At 40.4% G+C, this 15,955-nt stretch overlaps 1 protein-coding gene across 2 annotated transcripts in view; it reads left to right on the top strand.

Annotated features, from left to right (window-relative positions):
• Adamts3 (ADAM metallopeptidase with thrombospondin type 1 motif 3) overlaps positions 1 to 15,955 on the top strand; it is a 212,053-nt gene that overhangs the window by 24,644 nt on the left and 171,454 nt on the right. The window lies entirely within an intron of this gene.

Raw genomic sequence — 15,955 nt, 5'->3', positions numbered from 1 at the left:
AACTTCTCTCTCCACATTACCTAACCAACTCTAGCCACAATTCTGTCAGGGTTTTTCCAAGCTTTCTCTAAGATGACAGTGGACCCCATCACTGCCATGCCCATGGGTAGCACACTCAGCCCTTTTCATAGCCTTTGGCAGAAGGTGTTGGCCTGCTTTACCTTGCTTTCTGCTCTGGAGTGAGTTCAGGGGCAGAAATCAAGATGGTGCCAGGTGTTTCACACTGAGACTGGAAGATGCTTTTGCTGGAAACCCTAAATGAAGATTTATTCTCTCCACAGAGTCCTGCCTTGTACTCTATCAAACCATTAAACTTCTCCTTTGAGTAGTGACAGCTGGTACTGATTTTTATGGTCTGTAAGTTTACCAAAAACACAGGGACATTTGATATAATCTTTATGTCATGAGTGTTACCATAGAAAGACATTACATTTTTTAGATTTACTAATGTACAGTTGCCCTGTTAATTCTCCTGATTTGTCACCAGAGGGAACTGGTTGGGAGTGGAGAAACAGAGAAGTGAATTGGTTTTCTGGGTTACTGGAGGTCAGTGATTTTCTCTGGGCTGCTTTTAAGATCAAGGGAGATTACCAAGTGCTAAGGTTTTCCACATTAAGAAAACCTTCCACATTAAGAAAAATTTACTTCTAACTTCTGATGAAAGGACTAGGGTTTATCTAGTAAAAACAGTATGTACAAAGGACAAACTCAGGCAAGGTCTGGCTGAAAAAGATGGGAGGTGTCTGTCTCTCCTTCCTTCTTATCCTTAGATCTTTCTTTTGTGCCCTATTTCCAAATTCCCTTAGGATCAGAGCAGGAGAACCTTGATAGTATATCAGGGGTTCCAAGCAGTTAATATTAACAACTTAACGATGATAGATAAATGTCTTTTTATAAAATATTAGGTAGCCACAGCTGGTGAATATCAGAGGTATTTTATCCTTCTTGGATCTTTGGGAAGACCAAATGAACTCTGTGGGCAGTTGCCAACTTGTAGCAAAAACATCCTCAGGATATCTCCTTTGGGATTTGGTCCCTTCAAAAACATATTATGGCTGTGCTTGCTTCAGTAAGTCTGGTAGCAGAGGCACTTTTTTTTTTTTTTTTCACCAGGTCTGTTTTGGAAAGAATAAGATAGTATGCATGTGATCGAGAACATTTGGTAATTGTAGATTCAGCTCAATCTGGTAAGTGAAATGTTTGGCACTAAAAATAGGCACAATCGTGGAACCACTTGCCGGGTACTTAGAGAAACCGGTTGTAGAGAGCTGACCTTTAAAACGCCCGTGGTGGGCATCTGCTTCAGGGCCAGTGTCCTCTTACTTTTTCATTCCACAGAAATAGATGGCCATGGAAGTGACTGTGTACCACTGATGGATGGGGCAGAGGGGAGAACAAGGCCTTCCTGGTTTACATAGTGATTTAAGAGGTGTTAGAAACTCTGAGGAGAGAGGGCTGAAGCCATGTTTCCAGGATGACATGAGGCTGTTTCAGGATGTCGGACTTCACAGAACTTGGCATGGGAATGGTAAGAGTACCCCCATTTACTTAATGTATGACAGTTGGGGTTCCTTGCTTGCTTTCATCGTAACCTATAATGTGCTTGGCTTCTTAGTCAGGGCTTGTATTCCTGCACAAAACATCACAACCAAGAAGCAAGTTGGGGTGGGAAGGGTTTACTCAGCTTACATTTCCACATTGCTATTCATCATGAAAGGAAGTCAGGACAGGAACTCACACAGGGCAGCAACATGGAGGCAGGAGCTGATGTAGAGGCCATAGAGGGTGCTGCTTACTGGCTTGCCTCCCCTGGCTTGCTCAGCCTGATTTCTTATAGAACCCAAGACTACCAGCCCAGGGATGGCACTACCCACAATGGGCTGGGCCCGTCCACCCTTGATCATTGAGAAAACGCCTTACAGCTGGATCTCATGGAGGCTTCTTCAAAGGAGACTCTCTTTCTCTGTGGTAACTCCAGTTTGTGTCACGTTGACACACAAAACTACCCAGTACACCTCTCCATGCCCTATATAGTAGCTGAGGGTATTAACTAGTTTTGTGTGACCTATGCGCCCTTTTGCCTACATCATTACCTTGCCTCCATTTTCACGCAGCTAGTCAGCCAGTTTGTACTTAGAGTAAGGAGTGATGGGTTAGCTCATGCTTTAATCATTAACGTACCTTGTGCCACTTAATAACATATGTAGGTTCTTGAAGGTACTGAAGATCATGTGACTGTGGAAGCAGTGGTCTTACATTACTTCTGGGCAAATTATACTTGAAACAGGAAGAAAGCAAGCATTGTGGAAGTGACAGGATGCCATGTGGGGACCATACTCTGAGTACAGTCGACCCTCAAAGAGTCCCTCAAGCTTGGTGTTCTTCACTTACTCTGGTGGCACACACACTGATTCAGGTTAGCACAGTACTGAAGCACTCATAAGTGTCAGGCTCTGTACACTTCGTAACTGAAGTGACTACCGAGGGAGGCTGGGCTTGGCCTCTGTCTTCAGTGAGAACTGGAAACAATGTGTGTAAAAACATAATCAAAGAAGAAGGCTGATGTCAGGGATGCTGCAAGACTAGCCTGGGGAGACGTGAGAGCTAAGATGTTGGAAAGCTTAGGTCTGCCTTGGATGCTGGACTTGATGGAATAAGTCATAACTCCAGTGTGGGATTTTGAGAAAATGGCCATATATGTTAACATACTCAAGGACGGAGGAAGGGAAATGGTCTGGGAGAGTTGTGTGGCCATAGGATCGGGGAGATCTTGGGAAACCTGATTTCATGAAGGTTGAAGCCCATTACAACACATTATAGGAGGGTCGATGTAGAATAGGTAACCATGGGGTTACCTGCATGTAGGACAAAAAAGATAGGATGTGAGGGAAGAAGGAGAGAAAAAGAGGCACATCTTACAGACATGTGCATGGCTAATGCTGTGAGGGTAACCCAGATGCTCAGGATGGTGACCAGGATGAATGGACCTTGGTGTTCTACATAGTCCATGTCTTCTGGTGTCATGGGGTCTTTGCTGCTGGTATCTAGGTAACTTTATACAAACAGCTTCATAGCAGTTTTTTTTTTCCTAAAGTTCCTGGAATTTTATGTGAGAAGAATGGGATTTAGTTTTCGAGAATCCGAATTGATTCTCATAGCCTCGGGCTCCCCAACCTTTAAGTTTGAGGAGTTAAAGTCTGCTCTACTGGAAGATTTGAATGAGTCTGATTCTTTCCATCTGGTGTCTTTCCCACCTCCCCACACACGTGTCATTCTCTGATCAGATTTCTTCATTCCATCTCTAAAGGGCATTTCTAATGTCTTTCAGTGGTTTATGCTTGTAATATGCTTTTACACAGAAGTTAAATAAATTGTAGATGAAGACAATAGAATTTTATGTAATCAAGGTCACCTAACTTTTGAGAACAAACCAGTAATCCCTCTATTAATAAGGGAGTTGATATTCATTCATTCCTTATGTTGTGGTATTTATTCTATATAAGTATGTGTATCAATGTTCATATATGGAATATATATTTCAAATACACAGTTATGTATGATATATGTATATATCTATAAGCACATATTAAATCATGGGGACAGTATACACAGCATCATTTGCAATCAAATGTATTCAAATTTAAAGATGCATTATTAAATTATAGTTGCATAAAATGAACTGAAGTATATATTATATAATGCCTGAAGAGTTTTGCAGCCATTTCCTACTGTTCTTGCAGTGAGCTAGAAAGCTACCAGTTAAATTTCTAAAAGCTGGTGGGACACTAATTAATTCCCCTTGAGCAGCTGTGTTCTTCATAATTTGCAGATAACAGAAAAAAGTGTCCCTCATGGGACCCTGTGTCAAAACAAAAATTTAAAAGGAAGTTTAGTTTGATGAAACGTGTCTGCCTGTAGCACGTGTACTCCTGGGTTCAGTTATAGTAGTTCAGGAGAAAGAAAACTAACTCTCTAGTTTCTTGACTATTTTTTTCATCATATTTAACATGAAATACATGGTAATTGACTGTTATTGTTAAGTTTTCCAACCATTTGTCAGCTACCAATAGTTAAGTTTTTATGGAGCTGATGTTCTATGAGAATCCTCCCTCTCTCCCTCCCTCCCTCTCTTTCTATCTCCATCCCCCTTTCTTGGTCTGTCAGGGCATTGAAACCAGTGCCTCATACATTCTAGGCAGGTGCTCTACCACTGAGCCACATTTCCAGCTCCATGAGACTTTTCAGTCTTAGGGGCTAACATCCCTCGTCCCTGTGTTCAAGGTCAACTCTAGCTGTTTTAACTTTCTCGCTCATTCTGTGGCTGGCTGTTGTGTGCATCACTGAGTGTGGGCTATCCATGTTTTCAACTATGATGGTGGAAATAGGTTTGCTTTCCTTCAGTGCATCCATTTTCATATATTTATTTACATAGCCTGTGTTTCAGATGCAAATATTTATGATTGTTAAATATGTTTTTCTTAGTATACATCTTGCTTTGTTTCTTGTAATATGCTTTGTAAAGTCTGCCTTGCCCATTATTAGTACATGAGATGGGCTTTCCTTTTAATTAACCTATGTCTTTGGATCTAAAGTGATTTTCTTATAAACATGGTCTAGTTGAATTATGCTTTTTGTTTTATTTTATTATACGTGTTTTCTTTTATTCCATCTTGTCCAAGATTTTTAAAATGACCACTGCTATTTACAACCAATGTCAGCACACACAACCTTTAGGAAGGGCTCTGGATGAAGTGAAGGAAGGGTCTACCTGAGACTCTCTTCCTGGTTGGTTTCCATCCTTCTCAAAAGAGACCAATGGGCTCTCCTGGGTATTCCCTGAAGAATATTGGAGTTCACAGATGAGACCCAGAGTCTGAGATCTGCATTAATCTAGGAGGGCCATCTGAATGCCTAACCTTTAGAAGAAAAGAACTCACCATGAGTGGGAATACTTTGTCTGATGAGATAGCCCTGAGAAACAAAGAACTCTGTGTGTGGTGTTCATTTGAGTTCATTTGAGGCTATGGAGAACGTAGAAGGGTATTTCCTAAACTCTTAAGTTGGATAGAAATTCCCTGTGATGTAATAGGGCCCCACAGCCCACACATTGTTATCTGGTGAATTATAGATTCACCCAAATTTCTTATCCTGAAATCTTCACTCACAATAGCCCAAAATGTGGCTGTATCTGGAGAAAAGACATTTTAGGTGATTACAAAAAAGTTGTCATCTTTAGAGTGGGGCTTAACCCTCTGTTCTGAAAAGAGGAAGTGATTTGGACAAAGGCAGGCAAAGAGAGAAGGGCAGGGAAGGATATGAGGAAGAGAAGGTGTCTACAAGCCAAGGAGAAAGGCCCGGGAGAGCCAACACTAGCAGCTCTGTGAAGGGGAACTTCTACCCTTGTGCTGCTTAAACAGTGTAGTGTACAGTATTCTGGTATAATAATTGCAGAGACTTGTAGTTCATGCTGCATATGTTAGTTCATACTCTTCTTCCTTCTCCTTCCTTCCTCCCTCCCTCCTTTCTTCCTTCCTTCCATTGTATAGCCCACATACACAGGGCTGGCAGCCTTGGTTATTTATTTTCTTTTAAAAATAACCAATTTATGTTTATATGTGTTTGCCTGCATGTATGCTCTGGGCACTATTGTGCATACATTGCCAGAAGAAGTATTGGAACCTCTGAGATTGTAGTTATGGAAGGCTGGAGCCTCTGAGATTGGAGTTAGATAAAGTTGGAGTCTCTGAGATTGGAGTAAGAGAAGGTTGTGAGCCACCATGCACAGGTTGGAATATAGCCTGGGACCTCTGGAAGAACAGGCAGGATGCTTAACCACTGAGCCATCTCTCCAGACCCTGTTTTTATTTTGAAAATCCATTCTGAAATTCTCTGTCTTGACTGGAGAATTTAGCCATTTACATTTAACTTAATTACTGATAAGGGAAGGTCTTAATTTTGATGTCTATTTCAATGGTTGATAGCTGTTCTTGTATCTTATTTCCCATATTATTGTTTTATGTTTAGGAGGTGCTTGGTGGGTTTATTTTTTTGCAGAAAAATACTTTAATTCCTTTATCATCATCTTTTGAGTGTATCCTGTAGCTGTACTCTTTGTGGTTACTATGGAGGTTACAACTAACATCTTAAAGTTATAACCCCTTGTTTTGAACTTATTTTAACAGTGATAAAATATAAAAACTGTTCCTTTGTAGTTCTGACTGTCCTTTCACTTGTGGGCATCATAAATTATTATGCATTTTATGTCTAGAAATTTAAAAAAAGCTAAACTTATTAATCCATTTAAAATTTTTTATTATATTTTTAAGAATTAATTTAATTTTGCATTTCTTCTTCCCTTCAACCCTATCATGTCTCCTCCCTGGGACCTCTCTCATGTGTTCCCTTAAGTTTCCTTTAAAATTGATGGCCTCTCCTTTACCAACTTTTTTTACTACCATATATTTAAGTTCATAAATGTATAAATAAACCTGCTGAGTCTGTTTAATGTGGCTTGTGTCTATATGATTTCAGGTTGACCACTTTGTTTTCACTAGCCAGAATCTCATCTCTGGGAGAGGCTAATGCTCTCAGCATTCATCAGTTGCCCATAGTTCTTTGTCTAGGGTCAGAACTCTATGGGATTTCCTCTATCCTCTGTTAACATGTCTATTGATATTACCACTGTTCGGGTCTTGTTTAGGCAACCATATTGTTAGCATATGTTGAGTCAAGCTTTTCTGACACTTCTAGAAGACACATTCTCACAGCAGACTGGATGCTCCTTTACCCCTTACATTCATCATGCCCCCCCAACACCCACTTCCATGAAATCCTTGGAGCCTTCAGTGCAGGAGTTCTGCTGTGGACGTATCAGTTGGTGCTGGACTCTACATGAGCCACAGGTCTCTGCATTTTGATCTGTTGTGGTTTGCTATAATGGTCTCCATTTGCTGTAAAGGGAAGGTCCTTTGATGAGGGATGAGAGCTGTATTTATCTGTGGTTACACAGATAAGTTTTAGAGTACAGTTAGCAACCATGCTGGTCAAGTAAAGTGATAATAGTAGGTTCTCTTCCAAGCTCTGTGACTTCACTTGCCCGGGTTAGTTGGCTAGTTCTCAGTACCAGTCATGATTTTGCTCTTATTGAATGGGCCTTAAGTCCAATTAGGCAACTGTTGGTTACTGCCAAGATATGAGTGACAGTATTGTACCCTTAGAAATATCTTGCCATGCTAGTCACTATTGCAGTTTATTGGCATCACAGATAGATAGGATTGTTGATTGCTTTTCTCTCTTGACCGCTTACATAGTACTTTTTGGTACTATGAAAAAACTGTGTAGAAAGGCTTTCAGGTTAGACCCACCTTGGATATTCTGAGTCCCGTGTTTGAGTTATATGGTGTAATCTTCAATAGAGTCTTACCTTCAACCTCCAAGAAGCAGGTAAGGGCAACAGCAATAACCTTCATTATTTTGAGAGCCACTTGGACTAGCTTGACTAACTATTTGAACAGAAGTTTCTCATGCTTGTTGTCTGTTACTGGGGCTTTGTTAGATAGTATACAGCTCTTATGGAGAGCATTGTTAGCCCTGTGACATAGTGTCTGTCTGTCCATCTGTCCATCTGTCTGTCCGTCTATCTATCTATCTATCTATCTATCTATCTATCTATCGAAGTGGATACACATACATTTGTATGTGTTGTGCCTTTTAAATCATGTAAGCCCAAGTAGAATTATCTACCATTATCAAAATAATAATAGCTTTTATAATGCTCCTTTGTTGAATTTACCTTTACTGAGATCTTTAACTTTTCATATAGTTTCAGATGTATGCTTTTTACTCTTTTATTTCAACCTGTATGAACCTTGATTTTGAAAGAGTTTTTTTCTGGACATATAGAACTCTTTGTTGATATTTCTATTTTTAATATTTTTGTCAGCATATAATTATACACAGTAATAAATTTCATCATGACATTTTCATACATGTACATATTTTAATACTATTCATCTCCCCTGTTACACTCTCTTGTCTATACCTGAATCTTGCCAACTTCCTTTCTTTTTCAAGTTAGCTCTTTGGTTTCTCTTCTCTTCTCTTCTCTTCTCTTCTCTTCTCTTCTCTTCTCTTCTCCCCTCCCCTCCCCTCCCCTCCCCTCCCCTCCCCTCCCTTCCTCTCCCCTCTTCTGTCTTTTCTGTGACCCAATGACTTTGATTATGGCTGTGTGGAGTTGCACAGATGAGCATATATTTAGGGGAGTGTAGCCACATTACCAGCGATGACACCATTGAGAGCATGTAACCCTTAGTCAATTATTCAGAGATTATTTTTTGACATGTTGACTGTGTATGCTCATGCCCTTTGGTCTATAAAACTTCTTATGAGAAATGATACTGATAAGCATCATGATAACATGATAACATGATAAGCATGTGCTGTGTATGCTTGTGTGTGTGAATCTCAGCTGCTTACCCAGTTCTTGTGTCTTCCCCTTGACTTTATCTACTAGATTTGCCATAGGTGCTTTTGGATATAGCATGTTTATATTTATTTATATATATTTATTTGTATTTATGTTTATATTCATATTTATAACTTTATATTTCTTCAAAATAATCCACACTTTCTGTTTCTTAGTATTCTTAGTAGTCTATGTGATATATATGTATATATACACATATATATGTATATATATGCAGATATATATGTATATGTATGTATATATACGGTATGTGTGGATATATATGATTGATACACACACACACACACACACACACACACACACACACATATATATTGCAGTTCCAGAAATTAGATTCATTTCTTCTCCATAGTTACTAGGTTTGCTCATTTTTACCCTGTCAAGTTTAAGCATTTTGCTCTAGGAGTCACATGCTCTGGAGCCTATCTAAGATGGATCCTGCCGTGGTCAAATGACACCTGAGCAGGCAGCAACACAATCCTCTTGGCCCATACACATCCTCTACTTTTAAGAAATCACCAGATGGAAAAGTAGGCCTTCCAGAAACTGCCTACGTTTTAAATTGGCATTAGAAAATTCTATTAGGTCCACAAAAGCTCTGCATCCCCCTCCAAGCCCCTGATGATGTCATTCAGTTGAATTGCTCAATAGTTGGGGTCCCATGCTGTTTTTCCTGACTTGGAAACTTTAAGATTTTTGTTATTTGTTTGTTTGTTTTCTCAGCTTTTCTTTTCCTCAAGTATATATGGTGACCTAATTTTCTCCAATTATGCAGTTGCTTTGGAACAGTCAGTGTCAGGTTCACCACAAATGCACAAGACAAATTAAAATGTGGAAAAAACGTGCTGGTTTTTGTTTTGTTTTGCTTTCTTTGTTTTTGTTTTGAAGTCACTTCAGCAGTATGGGAAGGGTACTAGGATCCCCTCTGGGAACAGTGGCTGCCATGCCCTCTGGCCCTCTGTGATCAGACCAGGTTCCAAGCATTTGCAAAGGTCCTTTGTAGCTCACCTGGTATGGTCAAGCTATGTGCAAGGCACATCTGTCTCTGCCTGATTCAGGGATGATAGGTAATGTCAGTTGCTCTTCTGCTAAGAGCTCAATGTATCCCTGCTTTCTCCTGGAAGTTGCTCACCTTCAAAGGAATCCGGAGTCCTGTCATCCTGCATGTTTTGGTGTGTGTTTAGCATCTGGGTTCAGGATGTGATTTCTGACTCCTACTCCATCATCCTAGAATCCATTGTTATATCTTAAAATGATCAGGATATAATATTGTAGAGTTTTGGAGTCAGAATCAAAAAAGTAGTGAGAATGAAAAGTAGCTAAGCTTTGCAAAGTTGTGATGTCTTATAAGAGTGTAATTTGAAAAATAGCATTGGATAACACAAACATTTTATTCAGTGGCTGAGGGAAATGAACTCTGTTGGAATTGGTCACAATTTTGTATGAGAAGCAGACAAACCTGTATTCTGTTTCCACTACTTGCTATCCTCAGCACCTTCAACAAGCCAGTTAGCATTTCCCTGTTTCTTTGCTTCAGAGACATACGAAGGGATACAGTCAGATCAAGGCTTAGGGAAGCATGCCAGTGCAGCCCCAGGAAACCGGATGGCTACTTGAGATCTTTTCTTTTCTCTCTTCTCTTCTCTTCTCTTCTCTTCTCTTCTCTTCTCTTCTCTTCTCTTCTCTTCTCTTCTCTTCTCTTCTCTTCTCTCCTCTCCTCTCCTCTCCTCTCCTCTCCTCTCCTCTCCTCTCCTCTCCTCTCCTCTCCTCTTCTCTCTTTTTTCTTTGCTTAGGATTATTTATTTTAATATTTCCTGATTAATAATATTAATAATTAAGGTTAAAAAATGAAATGTACTGCAGTTGCCCAGCTCAGTCTGTGAATACATTAGGAGAAAACTTACTTCTATGAAATAAAGACTTTTAGGGAAGAATCCTGGTCAACTTTAGATTTCTTTTCCACTCGATGCAAGCAGGCCTGTGTTCACAGGACCAATCTCAACCAGCTTGGAGGCTTGAAAGCATGGCAAAAATCATAGGCTGCATCTTACTTATACTTCAACCTGGCTGCCTAGGACATTATATAATTTAGGCTCTGCTCGGAAATGTGATGTAAACCATCTTGTTCCTCTTGCTAGATTGTACAGTTAGCAGAGGGAAGGTTAAGTGGGACAAAGCTTACATTACAACAACACCTGGGTTTGATGCAGTTTAGTGTTTTAGTGTAACTGCAGCAACCACCAGAGCAGCTGTGATGCAGACACATTTCCCTGAGTGGTGTGAAGTAACCCACTCCGTAGTTGCAGAGAACTCAGCGAAGTTGAAGTTATAATGCTGCTATTCCTGCAAGGCTTGTTGTAGGCATATATTTCAAGTTAAGAGTCATAAGGTGAGTTGCTTTTGAGATAGGAAGAATTGTATGGCACTGGATGTTAGACTTTCTCCATTCTTCGTTCTCTGTCTAGGTGTGTCTCTGTCTTTCTATCTCTTTTTTCTCTGTTTGTGTGTGTGTGTCTGTGTCTGTGTCTATGTGTGTGTATGCACATGCAATGGAAGCCAGAGTTCCGTGTTGGCTGTCTTTCCTCAATCATGAGTTTTTGAAACAGTCGTGCTCGGAACCTGGGTTGGCAGGTATTATCACCAGGGCCCTCCTCTCAGCATCCCCGCAGCACTGGGGTTATGGCTGTGCACTGCCTCTCTTGCCTTTTTTGTGAGCTCTGGGGATCTGAACTCAGAACCCTGTGCTTACGCATCAAGCCCTTTACTGACTGAGCAACTGTCCCAGCTCCCGGGGGTCGTATTCTGATGGTCTGTCTTAGTGTGTTCATTTTGTGTCTCACTTCTCTGATTAACAATCTTTATTTTTATTTCGTCTAGAGTCTTTTACGGCAAATAAAAACAGCCAAAAAAAAAAAAAAAAAAAAAAACTGGCAAGGGATGTGCATTTTTTTTTTTGTAATTTTTCTTTTCTCATTTGTTTTATTATTATGGAAATGATGACAAGATTCTTTGTTTTCAAACATCAACATAAGATACTCTTTTTTCTATAGTTAATTTATTCCTGTTATTTTGAAGTTATGATTTAATTGCAACATTTTCCCTTCCCTTTCATTCCTCCAAACCCTCTTGTATACTCTCCCTGCTCTCTTTCAAATCGTGAACTTTTTATTCACTGATTATTACTACATGCATATGAATAAACGCATATACATATTGTCCTAAATCTAACTTGCTCAGTCTCTGTAATGTTAGTTGTATGTATGTTTTCAGGGCTGACCATTGGTGCTGCCTAACCTGTGGGCGTGGTCTTCTCTAGGGAAGATGAACAAGTGCATTCTTGACCCCTCCAGATACAGTTTAGAAGCATAGGGACAGAGGTAGCACCAGGGCTACATAGCTCCTGCTCTTGAAGAATTCAATTTAGTACTTGAATGGCATTACCAAGGCAGTCTCTGGGGGATGTAGCAAGTTTCTGTTGCCCTAATAGGATTTTCTGATGCTGATTTAAAATGGGCAGGCAGTTTCTGGGAGGCTTACTTCTCCATCTGGTGACTCACCTAAAGGTAGATGTGTATGGGACAGGAGAATTGTATTGCTGCTTGCTCAGGTGTCATTTGACTGTAGCCAGTCCTGTCCTAAGGTAAGCTCCAGAGCACGCAACTCCTGAGAGAATATGAGCAAACTTAGAAATGCAAGTACTATGGGATGCATTTTATTTAGTGCTGCCCACGAATAAAAGGGCTTTCTACATGGTGGTTTGACTTTTAGGGTTATACCTCCTTTGGAAAATTAGGATATTTAATCTTGCTTAGAGTCTGCCAGTATTTCAAGCTTTCCTGACCAGCTTTGTATAGTTCAAGTTACATACCTGGCTCTGAGGATGGAATTCACTGGCTGCCAGGCCAAGAGTACAGACCTAACGTATTGATGTACATCCCGATAAAGTTAAGTCACTGTGAGATCTCTATTTGGTCAGCTGCACCTCACTGCTAACTTTGGCTTCAACTGAGGGACCACATCTAGTCTTAGCATGTAAAGATGTGCAAAGAATTTGGGCCAGTTACTTCCTAGCACCTAACAACTGATACAAAGTTTTCAGGGAAGGATCTCATTTTATAATCAATGCTTTTAAAAACAAAGACACGTTTTAATCTAAGATAATGGCTTGAAATTGGCATAGTTTTCATCCTACCATGCTATTTTTCTTTTACATACTTAAGACCAGAGTGTCAATTAGATCAATCTATTCTTTGTTCACTTGGTTAATCTTATGTCTTGAAACATTTCGTAAACCTGACAAATTACTGTGGTGAATTGTTTTCCCTACATGACGGTGGTGGTGATGATGGTGATGATGATGGTGATGATGATGGTGATCTCACTGGTTTAATTTTTTTCTACCTTTTAATCAAAAACTACAAAATTGCTGATCAAAGTCCTGATGGGTACAGATTATAAACTGTGTCTACTCACTGACTGCCCTTTTTGTGAAACAGTTCATGCACTCGTAAACCCCCCTCTCCCCCTCCATTTTGTTGGGTCTCATGACAGAGTCACGTCACAGACATTCCCGGTTTTCATTATGGACAGATCTCTGCAGCTTCAAGAAGCTACAACTTGGAGATGTAACTATTAGCTTCCTGACGTTCCTTCTAGGGCCAGTGTTCTGACTCAGCAGTTAGGGTTTGTGTTCTTGGTCCTCACGGACAGTGCATTCCTGGCCAAGGGAGAGATCCCAGCCTCACACTGACCCTGGCTAATGAGTAATGACAAGTGTTGGTTGTTTACTCATGGTCTGGAGTGGAAACTGGATGAATGAGTGTTTATATTTCCTGACTCTGAGATATGCTTACTTTCTAACAACACACTATCCATTGTTTTGATAGTGATTTTTAATCCACTAAAGCATGAAAAGTCCTGTGTTCTTAAAGGCTCCGAGGATCCTGACTGCTAGTACAGTTTTGAAATATGTTTTAGTTTGACTCCAAATGGGAGTCAAACTAAATATAACCACTATAAAACACACACACACACACACACACACACACACACACACACACACACTCATTAATTATGAAGTTAAGTAGAAGGAACTGTCCCTTAGATGGGCCGTTAGGAACATACCAGTCATTCCAGGATACGGATGTCATGCCCCTGGATGGAGGCATCCTTCTCTCAGGGAAAACTTCTTACATGTTGCATTTGATGAATGTCCAGCCAGGCCAATGACAGTCCTTGTTTTCAGGGGCATTGGGACCTCTTGGAGAGCATATGAAGATATAGATTCATGGGCATAACCCCAGAGTGTCAGATTTACTAAGTCTGCCGAGGGTCCTGAATTCTAACCCTTTCTCAGTGAATACCAGACTCTAATACTTGACTGTTCCATGTTTATAAGCTATAATGCTGCATGCTCGTTTTCCTTGTCTGTATTAGTCAGGCTTCTCTAGAGGAACATATGTATGTGTATGGGTTTTATTAGAATGGCCTACAGGCTGTGGTCTAGCTAGTGAAGCTATGGTTGTCTACCACTGGCAAATCTGAGAAGCCAGTAGCTGAGCAATCCTTGAGAGTGGATGTTTCCACCGATCTTCAGTATACTCTGGAGTCTTGAAGAGCTAGACTCTATTGCCAGTGAATGAATGAACTTGACAATGAGAGCAAGAGCAAATAGGCAAAGAGAGCAAGCAAGCTTCCTTCTCCCATGATAAATTAATGTATGCACACACATGTGTGTGCTTTCTGAAGAATTCGAGGCCCAAATTAAAGGCGGATCTTCCCACCTCAAAAGATCTGGATTAGAGGTGTATCTCACCAGATAAAAAGAACCAGATTAGAATTGATTCTTCCCACTTCAAATAGCTTAATTAAGAACAAAAACCCTCACATGTAAACCCAACTGCTTGGGATTTAGTCAATTATAGATGTAGTCAAGAATAACCATTACACCAGCTGACCTGATTTTGCTGATAGGATTTTTTTTTGTTGTTGTTCTGTAATACTGTCTTGGCCCTTGCCCACTGCTCCATCATAATCCCAGCCAGCTAGACTCAGCACCTGTATGTACAACTACAACATCCTCTCAGACCCCTTGGCTGGAAGTTCCACATTCTTTGAAATTCCACATGAGTGCCATCTTCATGGGTGGTGGCCAGGTTCTGGTAGAACACAGAAACTCTGTGAGCTTGAACAAGTCTTTTAACATGTCTTGAGCCATGGATTCCTCCTCTGATTCAGGCCAGTATTTCCTGGTGCGGCTCTGAGGTGGTTGGTTGTGATGTTTTAGTGGCTGTGAGTTCCTAAGAAATGCTTGTGAGTTTCAAAGCCTTTTTGCACCTACTGAGTGATGGTGGACTGGCCTTACTGTTCTTGAGATTGCCAGTCATCCTGTGCTTTAGCAGTCTAGAACTGTCTGTCCTCTGAGATCCCTGTGCATCAAGCATTCAGTCTGCTAACATAGTTGCTTTATGCTTTTCCTCAGCCCTTGTCTGTACTTTCAGTGTATACCATCTTATCTAGCAGTATAAACTCGGCATCTTGTCTCCTCAGTAATGGCTCTTGGATGTGTTTGGTCCTGACCTTTCTTTTGAACCTTTCTTTTGACTTGCATGTGTATATTGCTGCCTTTTTGTGTCTCCTCTGAAATGTCAAATGGAACCGAGCCAGATCACAAATTGAATAGGGCCATAGATTGATCCTTGATTGCCACTGCAATGTGCCTTTCTTTGAAAAGAAATGGAGGTACTTTTTACTCAGGTCAACAATTGAAGCTCATTCTAGATTCTTCTTTCTTAGCCTATCTCTCCTACTAAATCTATTGCATAGGTGTTTCTTTAGAAATTCTGATTTGAACCTTATTGTATCTCCAGGTTGATAGCCTTGTTGAAACCACTGTAATCTCTTCCCTGGATGTTATAGAGACTTGCTTGCTAGCTCTTTTGGTCCATTTTTTGCCTTTCTGTATCTGTCACTGAACTCAAATGCTATGTCTGGATTCAACAAACTTTCATCTGTTTATAAGCCCTTCAAGTGGCTTCCCAGTAAAGTCAGACTAAATACCATAATTTTTAAAACCCTAAGTCAGTGGTTCCAATAATCATTGTCTTATATATAACAAGCCTCTTGAGAAGCATGGATGCCTCCTCAACCCCACCTCAGTACCTCCCCTCCACAGAAACAGATAGATTGGATCTCTGTAAAGGCCAGCACGAGAAGATTGAGAACTCAGTAGATGATTTCAGTCTGCAGCTGGAGGCTCTTTGTTCTCTACAGGGGGCCTTGTGGGCCCCAGAATTCCCTGAAGGGCATCATTCTGGAGGTTCTTCTGATTGGTTTGGTCACAAGGGACCTCAGAGTTTGTACTTCTAACATGTTCTAGGATAACTGCAAGAGTCACCTGCTACTGTGATGCGATTCTTTTCTAGTTTTTCTTACATTTGGCAATTCTCATTGGTTTTTGTTTGTGTTTTG

The sequence above is a fragment of the Arvicanthis niloticus genome, chromosome 7 (assembly GCF_011762505.2).
Source record: "Arvicanthis niloticus isolate mArvNil1 chromosome 7, mArvNil1.pat.X, whole genome shotgun sequence".
Classification (NCBI taxonomy): domain Eukaryota; kingdom Metazoa; phylum Chordata; class Mammalia; order Rodentia; family Muridae; genus Arvicanthis; species Arvicanthis niloticus.
Note: the sequence above shows the minus strand (reverse complement) of the source record. Positions and strands in the feature narration are given on the sequence as shown.